This window comes from Cupressus sempervirens, chromosome 3 (assembly GCF_028749045.1).
Source record: "Cupressus sempervirens isolate cs-2001-9-10 chromosome 3, ASM2874904v1, whole genome shotgun sequence".
NCBI lineage: Eukaryota > Viridiplantae > Streptophyta > Pinopsida > Cupressales > Cupressaceae > Cupressus > Cupressus sempervirens.
The window spans coordinates 978618539-978636527 of record NC_143120.1 but is presented as its reverse complement, the minus strand read 5'-3'; the positions used below and the strand labels follow the sequence as shown (position 1 = coordinate 978636527).

The window sequence follows — 17989 nt, the reverse complement described above, 5'->3', positions numbered from 1 at the left end:
AAACCCTATCCCCAACCTTGTCCTATCCCATTCAACACTCAAACTTTCTCGAACATGCCAAACTAAAACATCCCTAAGGGTCACTAAATGCCATAAGGTTGTGATCTTTGATGGGGCATATCTCAGAGCTCGTGCAAGGTATGGATGCAATTCTAGTTCCTATAGGACTATGTTGTGGAGACCAACAATAACCTCTCTCACTTTTTAGAGATCATACATCATTTTGATTTTGCGACGCCATCTCGGGTGCTGCTGAAACTTGTAGCATTGGCCAGTACAAAGTTTTCAACTACCAAATCTCTCTCACCTTTCATCGTGGGATTGAATTTTCTACTCTATTAGCTCCAGGTGGTTAGGTAGACCCTATCCCCAACCTTTTCCCATCTTGTTCAACGCTCGAACATTCTTAGGCATGCCGAACTGGAATGTCCCTAAGGGTCACTAAATGCCATAGAGCTATGATATTTGATGGGGAATATCTTAGAGCTCGTACAAGGTATAGATGTGATTCTAGTTCCTATAGGACCGTGTTGCAGAAACCTACAATAACCTCTCTCACTTTTTAGAGATCATGCTCTGTTTTGATTTTGTGATGCCATCTTGGGTGATACTAAAACTTGTAGTGTTGGCCAGTAGAAAGTTGCCAACTACCAAATCTCTCTCTCATCTTTCATCGTGGGATTGAACTATCTGCTCTATTAGCCCCGGGTGATCGGGTAAACCCTATCTTCAACTATTTCTCGTGCCATTCAGTGCTTCAATGTTCTTAGGCATGCTGAACTAGAATGTCCCTAAGGGTCACTAAATGCCATAGAGCTACGATCTTTGACAAGGCATATCTCAAATTTCGTGCAAGGTATGGATGCATTTCTAGTTCCTATAGGATCATGTTGTGGATACCTACACTAACCTCTCTTTCTTTTTGGAGATCATACTCTATTTTAATTTTGCGACGCCATCTTGGGTGATGCTGAAACTTGTAGTGTTGGCTAGTACAAAGTTGCCAACTACCAAATCTCTCTCACCTTTCATCATGGGATCAAACTGTCTACTCTGTTAGCTTTGGGTGGCTAGGTAAACCCTATCACCAACCTTGTCCCATCCTGTTCAGTGCTTGAACGTTCTCAGGCACACTAAACCAAAATGTCTCTAACAGTCACTAAATGCCATAGAGAAATGATCTTTGATGGGGCATATCTTGAAGCTCTTGTAAGATATGGATGCAATTCTAGTTTCTATAGAACCAAGTTGTGGAGACCTACAGTAACATCTCTCATTTTTTGGAGATCTTACTCCATTTTGATTTTGCAATGCCATCTCAGGTGATGCTAAAACTTGTAGTGTTGGCCAGTACAAAGTTGCCAACTACCAAATCTCTCTCACCTTTCCTCCTGGGATTGAATTGTCTATTTCATTAGCTCTGGGTGGCTAGGTGAACACTAGCCCCAACCTCTTCCTATCTCATTGAGTGCTCAAACGTTCTCAAGCATGCAAAACTAAAACATCCCTAACAAAGATAATGACACATTAAGGGGCTTACAAGAGTTCATAAGTTTCTATTTATCTCCCCCACATTGAAAATATCATGGAGAGAACATGGTGTGATGTGTAGAAGGATAAGATTATAAAGGGCTCATAACTTTTCCTCCTTGTCATAACTCATGATCTTAAGGGTTTATTAGAGTTATGCTTAATATGGCACATATTCTAATGTGCCATAGGTTTATAAGATTGTGTCAAAAATATCAAAGGAATGATAGAGATCACTATTTTGCATCATTATGAGGGTTTACGAAGGACTAATCAATGCATCACTATTTTGCATCACTATAGAGACAATGTTAATGATAATTAATGCATAAGGTAAGGGCATTACGAAGGAATGAGATCAAAGGAAAATATTCAAGGTAACAATAGTGAGTGTGATGAATTTTTTTAAAAACCTTTATAGTACTTAGATCTTTGCTTCATTAATGTTTCATTAAATCTTGAGAATCCTATTACGTACACCCTATTTTTCAAAGTGCTAAGATCAACATAAGTGTAGCATTAAGAATATTCATCAAAGTTTGGGGTGGAAGTTGGGGAATTTTGTGGGAGCATGTTTGTCTAATTCTCATAAAAAATGTGATGTCATCTTTTCCACTCACATTAGGGCTAAAGGTGGGTTGTATTTAGAATAGGTGAAATGTCAAGATAGTCTAGATTCAAAGAACTAGGAACTAGTTGCATCATAATTGTCTCAACATGATGCCATAGAAGTATTCCTCTTTAAAGTTCTTCTCCTCCTTAATTGCAACAAGTCTGAGTCCACAAGTTGCTATGGGATGGATCATATTGTTGTTTTTGGGATAATATTTTGATATGACCAAACATAATGAATGAATGATAATAGCTCTTTGGATTTAGATAGGGAATTAGAAGTTAAATTTTTCTATCTTGCCTTTAAGTAGTTCAAAATTGATTTCATTTGTTTCTATTGATTTTGTAGCACATTTGAATTGTGGTTAACTTTTTCAAAGGTAATTCTTACCATCTGGCAACACATATAAATACTTTACAATTCTTAAAAAAATGATGAAAAACTATTGATGACTAGACCTACCATATAAATTTTATATATTTGTTTGTTAACAATAAGGAATTATTTTCTTTAATGTTTCATCCTAAGAAGTTGTTTTAGAAATCACATATTGTTGAATTGATTGCTTTATTATTTGTTTCACTAGCAATAATGTACAAAAAGTTAGAATCAATACTAAATATAATAAAACTAAAACAAATACTTGTGTGTAATTTTAATGTTGAGCTTCCAATTGTTGACCGATAGCCATTAAATGAGACCAAGCTAGTTAAAAGTTTGTTGGGGATACTTTTGGAGGACTTTATGACATTATTGACACTCCCATCCCCAACTCATAAATAAGGAAAAATGTGGAAAAGATGACATGATCTTGGGTTGAAGTAAAATCTCAAGAAGTGATGCACTTAATGACCCATAAGAAACCTACATGTACATTCCCTAACTTATAATGAATGGTTGGATATAAAGGCTCCATACACTGGCCCAAAAATGGAAGGTAAGGATGTAACCATGTATGTATTGGCACAGTCTCCTTGCAAGGATCCCAACTATCTACTATTGTTATTAATTTGGGCGTCACTATATGATCTTGAATGTTATGAAGTACTAAAGGATGTAGTAACTTTTCCTATGTCTCTAGAAAATATAGCATAGCTTCAGGGTCCCTTGGCTCCCAAGAATTTGTAGCAGCTATTCTCAATACTATAAGATTAACTTCAATGAAGAGTTGAGTTTAAGGAGTTGAAGAAGCAAGTTCTACTTCTGTGTAAATGCCAAAATCATGAGGCTTGTTCCCTTGCATAAGCCTTTTCCACAGTGACATTACCTCTAAACCATGCAAAGGATGTTGAAGTGGTTCCCAACCTTGAAAAACTCTTATAAATAATGCCAGAGCTAAACATTATGCATAATAGAGAACATCTTATCTAGTGTAGTACAAGATTGAGTAATTCTACCTATAAAATTCTATCTTCTATAAGGTACAACATTGACCAATTGTGCATATAAGGAAATATATGCATTGGAATACATGTGAGTGCCCATTACAATTGGTATTCTATGATGGTAGATCTAACATACGGAATTAATGAAACCTTGAGAATCCTATTAGGCTCTACATCATAACTAAACCTTGAGAATCATATTAGGCTCTACATCATAACTAAACCTTAGAATTAATGTAATGTATTGGTTTTAGTTTCATATTTGTTATATGTTTGTAATAATAATTTATGATAAATGTTTAGATGCATAACATAGAAGGTAGGCTTTAAACATGAATGAGAAGATCATAAATCAATATGAAAATGAAATAAATTGCAAATGATAATTTTTTGGCTTTAACACCGATAAAGTTTATTGCTGATCAATATTGTATCAAAAATCCAAACTGATTAGGTATTGAATTAAGCTTGATAAACAAATGACAGAGACAAAAAACTTTAAACATGAACAAGATCATAAATCATATGAAGATGACATATTGGCAATGATAAACTTATGCTTAAGCAGTGATAAAGTTTATTGTTAATCAATATTCTATCAAAGTTTTGAATTGATTAGGTAATTAATTTAATGTCATACGTGAACATATCTAATTTAATGTCATACACAAACATATATAATTTAATGTCATACATGAACAAACATATAATATAAAATGATAACCAATAATGTCATGTACATTACCAAACACATAATATATTATGATAACCAATAATGTCATACATGAAAAAATAATCATATATTAACCAATAATGTCATAAGTCTAATAATGTCATGCATCAAATAAATGTCATACACCAAATATATAATGTCATATATACATCAAATGTATATTGAATATGTCCACTGACATAAAATCCAACATAAATGTCTGTTGATGCCTATACATGTACATGTCTATCAACTATATCTTCTCCTTCCTACGAGGGGAAGGAAACAAATCTCTAGAGGCTTTTGGTCATTGTGTGGAGGGAGACAGTAGCAACGATGGGGTCCTCCTCACATGATTGCTTGTCCTCTTGTTGAGGCTCTTCTCTAACTCGAGCTAGTACAAAAAAATTAGATATGAATCAATAATTATTATATATTGAAATCAAATATATGTACACACAAAACTAATTATTTACTTACCGCCATCATATAGTCACTCTACAAGTCCACCTTGAAGGCTTGTGGATGATTAGGTGTGACAAGATCCTACAACAATTGAATCAATATAATCACTTATAAATAACATTAGAAATTTTGATATTAACTATTATAAACAACAACTAAAACCAAGAAAATTCTTTCATACCTCAGTCAATGGCTGTGAACTAGCCATAACTGTAACTACTTCACAATCGACAAACTGTCGAAGATGAGGAGGAGTCTCCGATGTCAAGAGCTGCATGTCATACAATACACATTAAATGTAACATGAAACATGAAATAAATATAATCAAATGAATTAAATTAACATGAAACAAATGTACCTCTATGAAGCTCGTGTCATGTCTAGGCTTGAAGTCTGTAGTGAATATAGACAGTCCTATAGAGAACTGATGCACATGCAAAATTTTTTGTCAATCCATAATATGATTACTTAATAAGTATACGTATTCATTTAAATGATTAAGTCAATACATACCTCTAGACTCATTGAGGGGATGAAAAATTGGGTCAAGGGATCGCTAGTAGGCTTGCCAACACTCTAACCCTAAATTTTGAACAATGTCAATACATGCTAATTAATTAGTCATTCACTATACATATGAAATGTGATCAAATTAGTTTATTATAATTTTAATTTACTTGTGTATCAATGCCAAATGTCTCATTCAGGAACTGATCAGTCACTAGCCCATCATCTGCACCATCTTCAACATGATTGCCAAATGTGCATAAGGATCTACATGATGTACACATGTGAGCACGACGTGTAGAAGGCTCCTCATTAACTAATGGACTTGTGCAATGAATGAGGGTGTACGTCAAAGCTCTAACAGTCCCTAGAGCACTGGCCTCTACATGTTCCTTCACAACTAAAGGAATAGTCACATGCTCACCATGTGGCTTGACTACAAGTTCCCTAACTATGTTAGGGTCATGACATGCCCCCAACCTCTCAAATGATGACCCCCCACCTCTACCCTAAGAGTCTAATATATCAAAATAATTGGAGATCTCCCCAAGGACAAACTCACAATACAATTTCCTTAAGAAATACATGGGGACCTCGTGATTATTGCAAGGAGGGGAATTAAAAACCATCCACCATCTATCCCAAAAATTATTTCTAATATCATCATGTATGCACCAATGGATGGGGAACAATTTAGTACCCTCTCTAACAGTATTTAGTTCACCAGGTTTTCTAAATAATGCACATATTCTACCTTTTGGTATATCTTTTTTTTTAACATCTTGATATGATAATTTATTTGCATAATATCTTTTTTGTTCTTACCTCTTAACCCGCCAAACATCTAACTGACCACTAATAGAAGCTATGTGGGTCTTAATGGATTCAAGGGATGATGCCAATTGAGATCTCATCGAATTGGTTTGTCCACATTGTTTCAACCGATCAATGAGTCCTTCTAATTTAGTTTTGCCTCTCATTTAATATATTTTCTTATGTGCCACAAGGAGGTGTTGCAATTTTTTTAGGCTATGGAATTTATTGTTCTTCTTGTGGAGGGTTTTGGTTTTGATTTTCTTGATGGTTTTCTTTTTTATCTTATTGAGGGTTTTGACCTTCTTGTGGATTTTTTGGTTCATTATTGACATTTCCTAATAAGAAATCAATTAAAATCTAAATAAATAAACAAATTTAAAGAAAAATTGTAAAAACCTACAAAACAATATAAAAAACATATCAAAGAATGCAAAAAGAAATTTGGATAACATACAATGTGCTCGTGATCTCAAACTTTGCCAGTAAGGAGGCATATTGGCAAGGTGGGTGGTGAAAAACTTATTTTGTTGCAATCCCCGTATCTGCTATAGGGAGGAGAAGTAGAAAAAATGAGTAAAAATGAATGGGTTGCAGGTTTGCAACCCATTTATAATATTTTTACTTTTTACAAAGCATGTACGCACTATAGCACATACATGCTATGGCTCGGGTTACCCAAGCCATAGCACATGTGTGCTATTGAAAATTGAATAAAGAAAACAATGTGTCACCTTTTTGGCACCACAACTTGGTGCACTTACCCACCCTTTCAAAATATAGTATTTATTGCATGGTATATGTACAGCTATAAACTCAGCTTCAATGAAATTTATGTTTCATTCGGCATTTACTGATTTTACCATCACTCAACAGCTATAAGAATTACCTTTACTCAGCACCAATATAAATTTCCCTCACATGGCAGCCATTACTAACTCGGCTTCAACTGACTTTGGCTAGCAGCTCGACACACATTAGGATTTTAATCAGCAATTGAAGAGGACTTTTCACACTTGATAGTAATGTGAAAACTTAAAGGTTTCATCATGGAATTTAGAACTGATGTGTGATAAATCATTCAAATATCATTCCCACATACCTCCTTTTTCTTAGTTTGATGAGATGTGACCACTTGACCTAGCAGGTGAAGTGATCACTTCATTTGATGTGTTGCATTCATATTTCTTCTTCCACATTTTGTTCATTTCTCATCTGATGTGTTCAACATCTACCTTTCCTTTTCCTTTGTTGAATTCTGAGTTAGGTGCCTTTGTCCTTGTTGGGCAGTGCTTGCTAATATGACCAGTATTCAAACAGTTAAAGCATGTAGTTTGACTCAACCATCTGTTGTGGTTACCACTGAAGTGTGTTCTTATGCAATTCTTAGGGATGTGTCCATATTCTTGACAATAATGATAGCTATGTCTTGTATTGTAATCCCAGTTATAGGAGTTTTCATAGCTTCTTCCTTTGTTGACTTGTTTGATGACCATGTGGACTTGGATCTGCATTCAAAGGCTTTGTGTCCAAACTTCTAAAAATTGTAGTAGTATCATTCAAATATTGGTGCATGCATGGTTCTGGTTCTACATTCATGTGCTTGATGACCTTGTTTTTTGCATTTGTGACAATGAGTCATATTCTTGGACTTAGTATTCTGACTAGTATTCTTATTCCTACAAACATTGGTTGTATGTCCTTTCTTACCACAATGATGACAAGTAGGTTTATAATTCTTAACTTTATTGATTCTTTCCTCAATAGCTTTGGATGATTCTCCTTCTTTAGTGCTTATGTAGCCCAATCCTGATGTGTCTTTACTGGATATAGGATATTTTAGTAGTTGCTCAAAGTACTTGATGGCTTCATTTGGCTTGTTGAAACTTTTAGCAAACTCCTTTTCTCCTTTCAGGTCATTCTATAGTTGTTCATTTGGAAACTTCAATGTAGTTATCTCAATGTCCTTGACATTCAACCCATGATGAGCATTCATCAATTGACTTAGGGTGTCCAATTGCATTTTTGAGATTCTAGATAGTTGTACTGACTTCTCTTCCAATCTGTTTGCCAAAACTCTTTTGTCTTCTTCAATTATGGCCTTATCTTCTATAGCTTTCTTCTTTTGTTCAGTCATCTCACATAGCAGTATAGCTTGTGATTCTTGTTTCAACATGAGATTTCTAATTTCCTCATCCTGTACTCTATTCTTTTCCATGAGATCTGCAATTGCTACATCAAATTCACAAGAGTTATTATCTACAAATAACTTTGTGGCACCAATTTCTTTGTATTGTGTGTCATTTTCTTCCATAGAAATCTCTTTCCTTCTCTTTAGAAAACTTCTAAGGGAATCTCTGGCCTCATTCAGTTGTTGTAGTAAGAGATGTATCTAAATCTCCTAATTTTCAATGGTCTTTCCTAACTTGTAAACTTCCATTTCAAGATCTTTTCTCCAAGTTGTAAGGCTTCTTTTGATGAGAACTGAGCTCTCATACCAATTGTTGGAAATACAAATGGGAAATGTATACTTCTAAGAGGGGGGGGGTGTGAGGGAGGGGACAGGGGGTGGTGGTGGTGGGGGTGAATCAGAAGTACTAATCTTTAACCAATAAGACTTTTAACTTCTAAATAATGCATGCATTAACATATTGAAATATCATGTAAAGTAAATGCATTCACATAAAAACTTGACACTAGATATGATTACCCAAAAACCCTCCAATAAGAAGGTAAAACTGGGGTGGGGATGACACCCATAATTCTTCACTACTACAACAATAAAGTTCACCTATTAAGGTTACATAGTTTGACCATTCTCATGATCTTCCTTATGAAAGGCCTGTCTTGTTAAAGGCGTACAAAAGACTATTACATCCTACCCTATTAAACGATTTTAACACCTTGTTAAAAGTGTGCCTGGCTAAAGGACTTTAGATCACTTACTTGGAATGTCACCCTATTAAAGGATTTTACAATGACTGTTAAATCAACCTTAGTCTAAAGGATTTCACCTTGCTGATACAGTTGTTAGAAAGTAACTGTAGAATGTTTGATCTGATACAATTACAAATTTTCCTTGCTGATTTCAAATCACAATTCTATTCATTTTGATCCTCTTGATCTGTTATGACAATCTTGTATTGCTTCTCTATTCTGCAAATTGATTATGTAATTCTTTCACACTTCTAAGTCACTTTGTATGCTTACTAATCAATTCACCCCTTTCACTTCTTTAATTTCTTCACTCGCATCACTTCCTCACATGCATTCATTCATACTAAATTATGGAGTTTGGTCTCCCCTTTTAAAAAGACTTTGGTGGCTTAGGGTTAGGTATGAATCTACGATTGAGATTCGTTCATTTTCCTACTCAATTCCTTCAATTTTTTCTGATTGGTTGCATGTTGATCACATAGGGAATCCAAATAGATTCAATCTTATCTTCAAAGATTTGAGATCTATACATAAGTTAGCTCAAAAATGGTTTACATAGTTGTTTGTCCCATCACAAACAACTAGGTCCATTATGTGTTGCTCGACACTTGATAATACTAATGCTCAACACTTACTATATTCTATCTTGCTCGACACTTGAACTTTCTTGGCATCAACAGTTCACTCGGCACTTGAATCTCTTAGCATATGAGTAACTCGACACTCATTGCAACTTTGGCATCTATACATATTATACTTGGCATATGTTACTAGCTTGGCATGAACTTAGTAAAAATCTTAAGTGTGTTGACACTCAATTTTCAAAACCAATCTAAGATCAACAATAAAATGTTGTCTGCACTACCATGACTAAAGTCATTTGGAGTAAGGTGTTTATTCGGCCTAGATACCAAGCCCTAGGAGCTTGTCTCATGCCATATAATGTCATTTTAAGATGATATACAAATTTTGGTTTTTCATAAGATTCAAAAACTTCTGGTTGTTCCATATAATCTTCCTCTTCAAAATAACCATTCAAAAATGTTGTTTTAACATTTTTCTAGAAAATAGTGAATTTCTAAAAAATTCTAATGGATTCCACTCTAAAAATTGGTGCATAATTTGCACCAAAATTAACACCTTCTTGTTGAGCATAGCCCTTACACACAAACCTGGTTTTTTTCAAACAAATTTTCTTTCTTCATTAAGCAAATTGCAAAATGTCCATTTTCCACCTATGACATTTTTGTCATTAGGTGTAGGAACAAGTTCTCATGTCTTATTTTTCTCAATTTGATTAATTTAATCCTATATAACATTCAATTAACAAGGATCTATGAGTGCTTCAACTATATATTTTTGGTTTAAATTTATGATAGTAAGGGAAAAAATTCTGCAATATGAGTGTGTTCATTATATTTGGCTTTTCTTCTAGTTAAGATACCAAACTCTTAATCTCATTCTCAAAAAATATGATGAAATGGTCTCTCCTTTATTCATTTTAACATTCAAAAGTGTGTCCCTTACTATGATGATTCAGATGGTATTGCTGATCTCAAATATCTCTTCAAGATATTTTTACATCTCATGTGTTTTGCCCAACTCTATGATGATTGGTAATAGATGGTCATTAACACGATTCACATCACTTCTGTTGTGTGGTTGTTCATATTTTTCAATGAATTGTTTTGGAGAATTGTCCTTCAAGGTTAACTCCATTCATAATTTCCATCTAAAAAAATTAGAGTCACCTTCGAGTTTGTCTTCTAATCTCATGTCATTGACCATTATGAAGAATAGGGAATTGTAAGAGCATTTGGGTGTATTATATATAGGTATGTCTAATGAGGATTGTTTTTAGACCTAGTATGGTACCTTATTGAGACTTACCTATATATATATATATAATTGTTCACTTGATCTTCTTAATATTTCTACAAGTATTCTATATTGGTCATTTTGATAATCGTAGAACTATTTATCCAATAGTATGCTCAATATTGATTGTGGTTATTCTCACAATAATTCAACCCTAGATTCCTAATGTGTGATTAACCTCTAATTAATTTGTTTGTATTGAGTAGTAGATGACTGCATTGAATAACTTAATCGATACACTTATGATATTATATGCACATTTGACATTTATTTAATGAAGGTTTCACACACACACACCCACACACACACACACACACACACAATTCTATAACTAACACATGAACAAGCTACAAATTGTGATTTGTTGGAATTTACAAGAACAATAATGCATTAATAGAAGCTTGGATTAAAGAGCCACCCTCAGAGTTTCCATACCTCACATCATAGTGAGAGAAACACCATTCACCCAATACTCTTTCTCATAATATTCCTCTAAATTTGTCATACTTTGAATCAAATTATGATACTTCAAATACAAATGTAAATTGTCCAATGTAGAAGTAACCTCAACCTCCTGCTAGTATTGTTGATTAAAAGAATAGAGAAAACTATCCTATTTTAAGCCATAGCTTTCAAAGAGCCCCATCCCATGAAAGGATGGTTTGATGCATGTCATTACTGTCTCAAATGAGGATCACATAGGAACTCATGGCCATTGGTCCAAACACACAAATCTCTATACCCACGATCTTGAATTGGCTACTAGGAGACCTATTGTGTCTTTTCTCCATTCTACTATCATAAAAAAGATTGGTTGTCCTAGAGCCACACACCCATTGCCTACCAGATGTACTTAAACTTAGTAGATGAGTTTGAAATCTAGAAAAGAGAGGGAAAAAATTTTTGTGACAAGAAAAAAAGAAAAGATGCCTCATTCATTTGATATGCAGAAAGAAGAGATCAATAGATCAAAGATGAGGAGAAAGGAATAAATAGACAAGAGTTTAGAGGACAAAAGGAAGGTTCAGTTTCAATTTATGTAGTAGCATGTGCCGAATCTCCCTATCATTAAATTATAAGTTCATTTTTCTCCCCTATGAAGTAGTGGTTGCTCTAGACATTATTGAATGCAGCCTTGAAGTTCACAACTTTATATTTCAAGTACAAGTTGTAGGTTAAAGAATTTTGTTTCTAGCTGAAGCCCTATGCTCCAAGATTTGTATTCAATTGAATCCATTTATAAATAGAAGGAAAGAAAGCAAGCATACTAATGCAAGTAAGAGGTAGAAACTTCAAGGATATCCCAATAACCCTTCCTAGATACCAACCCAAGACTAGGGTAGAGATGAAATGGTCTTACACACACCCCAACTTCATCCTCTCAAACTCACCCTATCTTCCAAGTAGCCCAACAACTTTCTCAAATCACAAATCCACCCAAACACCTCACTTCACTTGCATCCTCTAGGATCTTAAACTACCATGCATCCTAATAAATCATTCCTTACTATTCCACCAAGATTCTTGGCCAACTAATAAGTCTAGGGCTTCTTACAAGACCAAAATCACAAGTTACACTAGGAGGCCTAAAAGGGGCTCAATCCTAGTAGCCCTGTCTTACCCAAAAAATACTCTAAACTCCACAAAATTATAAAAATCCCTACAAAAAAATTGAATAATTTTTTATTACAATAAAAACCATATCTAAATCCCAAAGATGGGTTCAAGGTCTCAACTCGAAAGCGTTTTTCTTATGAACCCTAGTTTTTAGGATTTAAGATCTAAAAACATCGTTTAGTCTTGTTTGCTCATAAAAAAAAACCAAAGATGAATTTTCCTTCTCCAAAAAAATTGAAATAACCATCCCTTATCTATTTAAATTGAAACTCCAACCTTTGAAGTTCACAAGCTACCCTCTATGCTAAGATTTGAGACAAACAACACACTGAAAAGCGGTAACAAAAGGTTCAAATTTTGTTGTGGTTACTCTATCACATAAAGGATCCTAGGTAATCCAAATTTAAATTTTTTCCTAAGAAAAAACCTTCCTTCTCACTAGGCACTAGAAGATTTTGTCAAGGAGGTTCAAAGAAATATAATATTTCTCAACAAACCCTTATCATAGTTTAGGGTAAACAACAAATCAAGAAAATCCAAAACAAACAAGATTTTCCTTTTGACTCGACTAACCAATTTTTTAGTGCATCAAAATAAAAATTTAAAAAATGATAACCAATCATTTGCTATTGATTCAACAATAAAATTAGAAAGTTTTTTGCTGACTATGAGCAATTTTTCCTCCAAAAGATATAAACTTTCATTCCAAATTTATATTCATCGCATCTTTTTCTTTTACAAAGTGGAAGATAATTTTTTTATAATAATTTATCCTTGACCATACATCTTCCTCTACTCATGTTCAATCCCAAAATAGAATTTTGACCTTTGAACTTCTAAATTGCAAGAAATTTGCAAAAAAATTGCATGATAACTTTTTATTGCAATTTCACAAATTTTCCACAATCTAAACACAAAAACTTCACAATGCCTACCATACTCTACCAAAAAATGGAAAAAGTTGATGAAACTTGAAAATAATGATTTTTGGTCAACTCCCAATGTTTGACCAATTCTTGACCATCCTTTGACTATGCTTCTAACCTTATTAAAAAATGAAACCAGCTTGCTTACATGCATGATAATAATGCCTAAACTATCTTGTATCATCTTGGAAACTTATTAACCTTCAATATTCTCCTTATTGTTGTTTGACCACATTATTTAGGACCTAGGGCCCCTACACCACATATTAGTCCATTCGGTTGTTTTGTCTCTTTGTTCTCCTTTCTATTTATTATGCATGTTGCATTAATTATTTGAGAAGATTACATTTGCAAGATCTCCATCTTTATTCTTGTGTTTTAATGGTAGAAAATATTAGACTACAAGTCTATAGTTAACTTGCTCGGTTCACTCTTTAATCAAGGTCTCTTTTTGGCAACTCAGTCAGTGTAAGTCCTGCTATGCTTACTAAGTTCATTTATTTTTCTAACTAAGTTTCCTTTCTAAGTAAATTGAGCTCACTTAGTCCCTTCATTGACCAAGTTCACTCGGTCATAGTGTTGGTCGTGTGTTGAGTTTGTCGAGCTTCACCATCCTTTGGCACGATTGAGTCACTTGACTCCCATTGTTCTCAAGAAACTTGACATCCACTACTATCAAGAAACCTTCACTTGACACCCACTGCCTATCACTCGGCACCCACTGTTTGGCAAGAAAAAAATTATGTTGTGAAGTTGTATTTTCTACATCTACAACAAAAATAAAAAATAAAAAAAGTTGCAATTAGACTGTAATAAGAATATGAAAATCCAATCTTTCAAAAGTAGAAAAAATGGATTGTAGAGATGTCCATTGATCTTGAAAATGTTTGTGGATATCTTAGAAATGGTATAGGAAAAGAGGATAGGGATCCAAGTTCACCATTATGAACTCTCTCTACTTTTGGAAAAACAAAATCTAATTATTCTTTATCTCATCCACCTTCTAGATGGCCATCATCCTTTACAAAAAACTTCAATATTCTGTACTACCAAGAAGCATAACAAAGAAACCCAAATTCTATCAAATTTGTATCACCCACAACATATGCCAATCACATATTCCCATTAGCTATTACTTCTCCACAAGTTACAATGCAGTCCCACTTGGTATGTATGTCCTTCAAATCTTACTCACTATATGCTCATCAAATTTGGTTCACCAAAAAGTTACAATTCATGTTTACCTTCAATCAATCAATTAATGTATCAAATATTTAGTAATTTTCTACAATCTCACAAACCTAACGTTTCAAAAGATTTGGGGAATCAAAATTCCACCCACCACATTTCTTTTGTTAAGAGCATGGAGCTATCTTAAGGAATAACATAATTCTTTTTAGAATGTAATTTTTATATATCTAGTAAGGGATTTGGATTTCAACTGAAATAGCAATGAAAAAGCCCTCATAGTAAAATTCAAAAATAATTGTATTATTAAGTAATAGATGATAACATTTATAAAATTAATCAATGATATTCCAAAAGAAAAACCTAGAGTCATACATTGAATTGTCTCCGCCAAAAGCATCTTAATCCATTAGATAATCATTTCAACATCAAGCAATCCACTCAATATTCTAAAGAAAAAAAGTCATTAATTTAAATGAACAAGTAAGCATGATCATTTGAAAACCATAATTAGTATAAATAAGTTTTATAAATTTGGAGCAAACAAGCTTTATGTTAAGCATTTTTTTCCAAAGTTGGTTGTCAGATCAAAGACTTGCAAGCCCAATCACCTCTTATACCAAGTAAACCAAAAAAATAGATTAGAGCCAATGGTAAAAAATAGATTAAACTATTTTAATTTTCGTGAAACAAAATTGTTCATATCATAGAATAGATGAAATTATTTTGATCTTTCATAATTTTCAAGAAAAGAATTAATATAGAGAAGTCATTTGAAAACTATAGTTCCCTGCCTAAAGGCAAGGACTAATAAAGATGTATAGCACTTGATTCATTATTTTCCATAACCATTCTTTAGTAATTAATATTATTAATGGTTGGATTATTTTCTACACTATCCATATTTTATGAGCTCTTAACTTTACTGCATAATGAAAACCAATATAGCTTCCTAGTACTTTAAATTATTCCAATTACTTGTAATGTCCAATTATTACTTTATTTATAAAAAACAATTGATATCATTTTAGTTAGCTTATATATAATTATCCTTCAATATATTATACTCAAAGTTATGAAGATTGTGAAAGAATTCTATTTTATTCTACAAGATTTGAATCTAACATTGTTTAGGTGCATAAAATATAAACTTTACCATTAAACTTAGAGAAATATGTGAAAGATTTATTTTTCTATTCAATTATGGGCACTCGAGGAAAGGGGAAGGAAACCCCAGATAGAAGTCCTGTTCCAAAATTATAGGTTCCTTGTATTGGGTCATTAAGACGAGGTTTCCTCTTTTACAAAATGATACATTATATATTAAGAGTGCATTCCCTCTTTTACAAAACATTTTAAAAAGACATTCTCTCTTTTACAGAAAGATGTATTATATATTAATATAAATTGACAAGGTAAACATTCCTTTAGTTGCAAGACTACTCCATATAAATGCCCTTTGGGACAATGCAGGCTTACCTTCATTAAAGAAGTGATATCATATTGGAATTACCCCTATAAGACATAGAGTGAAGAGGGTAGAAAATCCCTTACTAATTCGAAGAGTTCCCCTGGGCAAAATTTTCGTTCATAGGGCTCTTACATACACAAACAAAAGCCACCAATACACTCTACAATGTCTATCAAGAATAAAGGAATTTCTAAAATCTTAATGCCTTAAAATTGATGACATAAGCCATGCTATATTGCAACTCCAGATGTATAAGCTTCGAACAACCCAAATCAATATTGTTCTTATAAAAAAATTTAAAGGTGAAAGATTAAAATTATTGTTGAATTCAAAATATAATATATCTATTATAAGTAAAGCTAGATCTAGGATTTTGGTAATTTGTGTTTATTGGTGCTCAAATTTAAAAAGTAGTAAATTCTTAGAATAGAGATTCTACATTGAGAAATCTAGTGTAATTGATCATTTCTTTGAGAAAAAAAAATCTCATTGAATTATTGTTATATTCAATTTTTTTTTTTCAATACGTAAAGATGCAAAGTCAAATCCAAGAAAAATACTCAAGATAATGAACATTACTACTTGTAATTAATAAAATAGAAAAATTATAAAAAATAGTCAAAAAAATATATTATATTAATAGAAATACAAACCATAATGAATCTAGAAACATTTGAGATGATTAGTGGTTTCCATTTAACTTTCTTCTTAATAACAATAGTAGAAAGAACTATAAGAAGAAAAAGTAGTGCTAAATTGGAGTGCATGCCTTTTAAAAATAGCTGAGATATTGACCAACATAAATAAAACATTCCATATATCACTAAGCTAACACCTACAATCCATTATTATACTTAACAGTTCCACATCCAAGCTGAAAATTAGGGGGGAAAATCTAGGATACAAACACTAGTCCTGCACTATTCTGCCATACTAGCTATCCATGTGTTTAACTTACTAATTTTTTTTTATGAATCCTATTTTGATTCTCTGCTTCATTACTGCTGCTACAAATCTGCAAGGAACCAAAGATATATTAATGCGCAGGATTTAAGATGACACTTCCCAGTAGCCAAAGAGATATTCCATCTTTTGATTGTCTTCTTTACTGTTGCTTCTGTGAATCTGGCAATAACAGACATCAAAATATATCATATAATAAAGGTATCTAATTACATAATATAGTTTATGCACCATCTACAATCTATGCAAACCTAGTAATGGAGCTTTCTTCTTCTTTTTCTTTTGTTTACTTGTCTTATTTGTTCTGGTGATTCTTCTATTCATTCTCCGCTTCATTGTTGCTGCCATGAATCTGTTTAGAAGAGACATTAATGCATACCATAATAATGCGCAGGATTTGAGATGACACTGCTATAATAAACAAGCAAGTTCTCACAATGCCTTAATGCATTGTCTTTACCTGTTTATATAGAGAACAATCTACCATAGATGGTAAAGAAAAAGTGTGAAATAGATCAAGATTCGAGAGGAAGATTGATGGAAATTTGTCACTGAAATGTCGCCCTCAACTTTTTATTGCAGTGCAAGTTGTACCATATCTCTACGGTGAGTTTCTACGGATATTATTTGTTTTCATGCTATGTTCATATCATCATGCAAACTAGTCTTATTCTCTACAATTTTCTTTGGAAGGAATTACTATATTATTTTTAGTTGGAGAGGTGGCCTTGTGGAAAGAATGTAGAAAAAATTGTAAAGTTTGGATAAGAGTGTGGAAAGAATGTGGAATAAATGTAGAGTTGGAATTGGTCAAAGTATTTGTTGAATTTGTATGTATTTAATTTAATTTAATATTTTTTGGGGAGATTGAGACTAGCCACACATTTACTAATATAGACCCATGTTAGTATAGATATGATAGGTCAAAATTAGTAATGTACTTGTTTAATCTTGTGGGTTGTTTCGTTTATTGTGGATGTGAG

At 33.1% G+C, this 17989-nt stretch overlaps 1 long non-coding RNA gene across 1 annotated transcript; it reads right to left on the bottom strand.

Moving 5' to 3' along the window:
- Positions 1-16805: 16805 nt before the first annotated feature.
- On the bottom strand, positions 16806-17429 carry LOC149570026 (uncharacterized). The gene is made up of 2 exons (XR_016361787.1): positions 17258-17429; positions 16806-17168 (listed from the first exon to the last, which is right to left on the bottom strand). It is a non-coding gene; the product is annotated as an uncharacterized LOC149570026 (long non-coding RNA).
- Between the last annotated feature and the right edge of the window lie 560 nt (positions 17430-17989).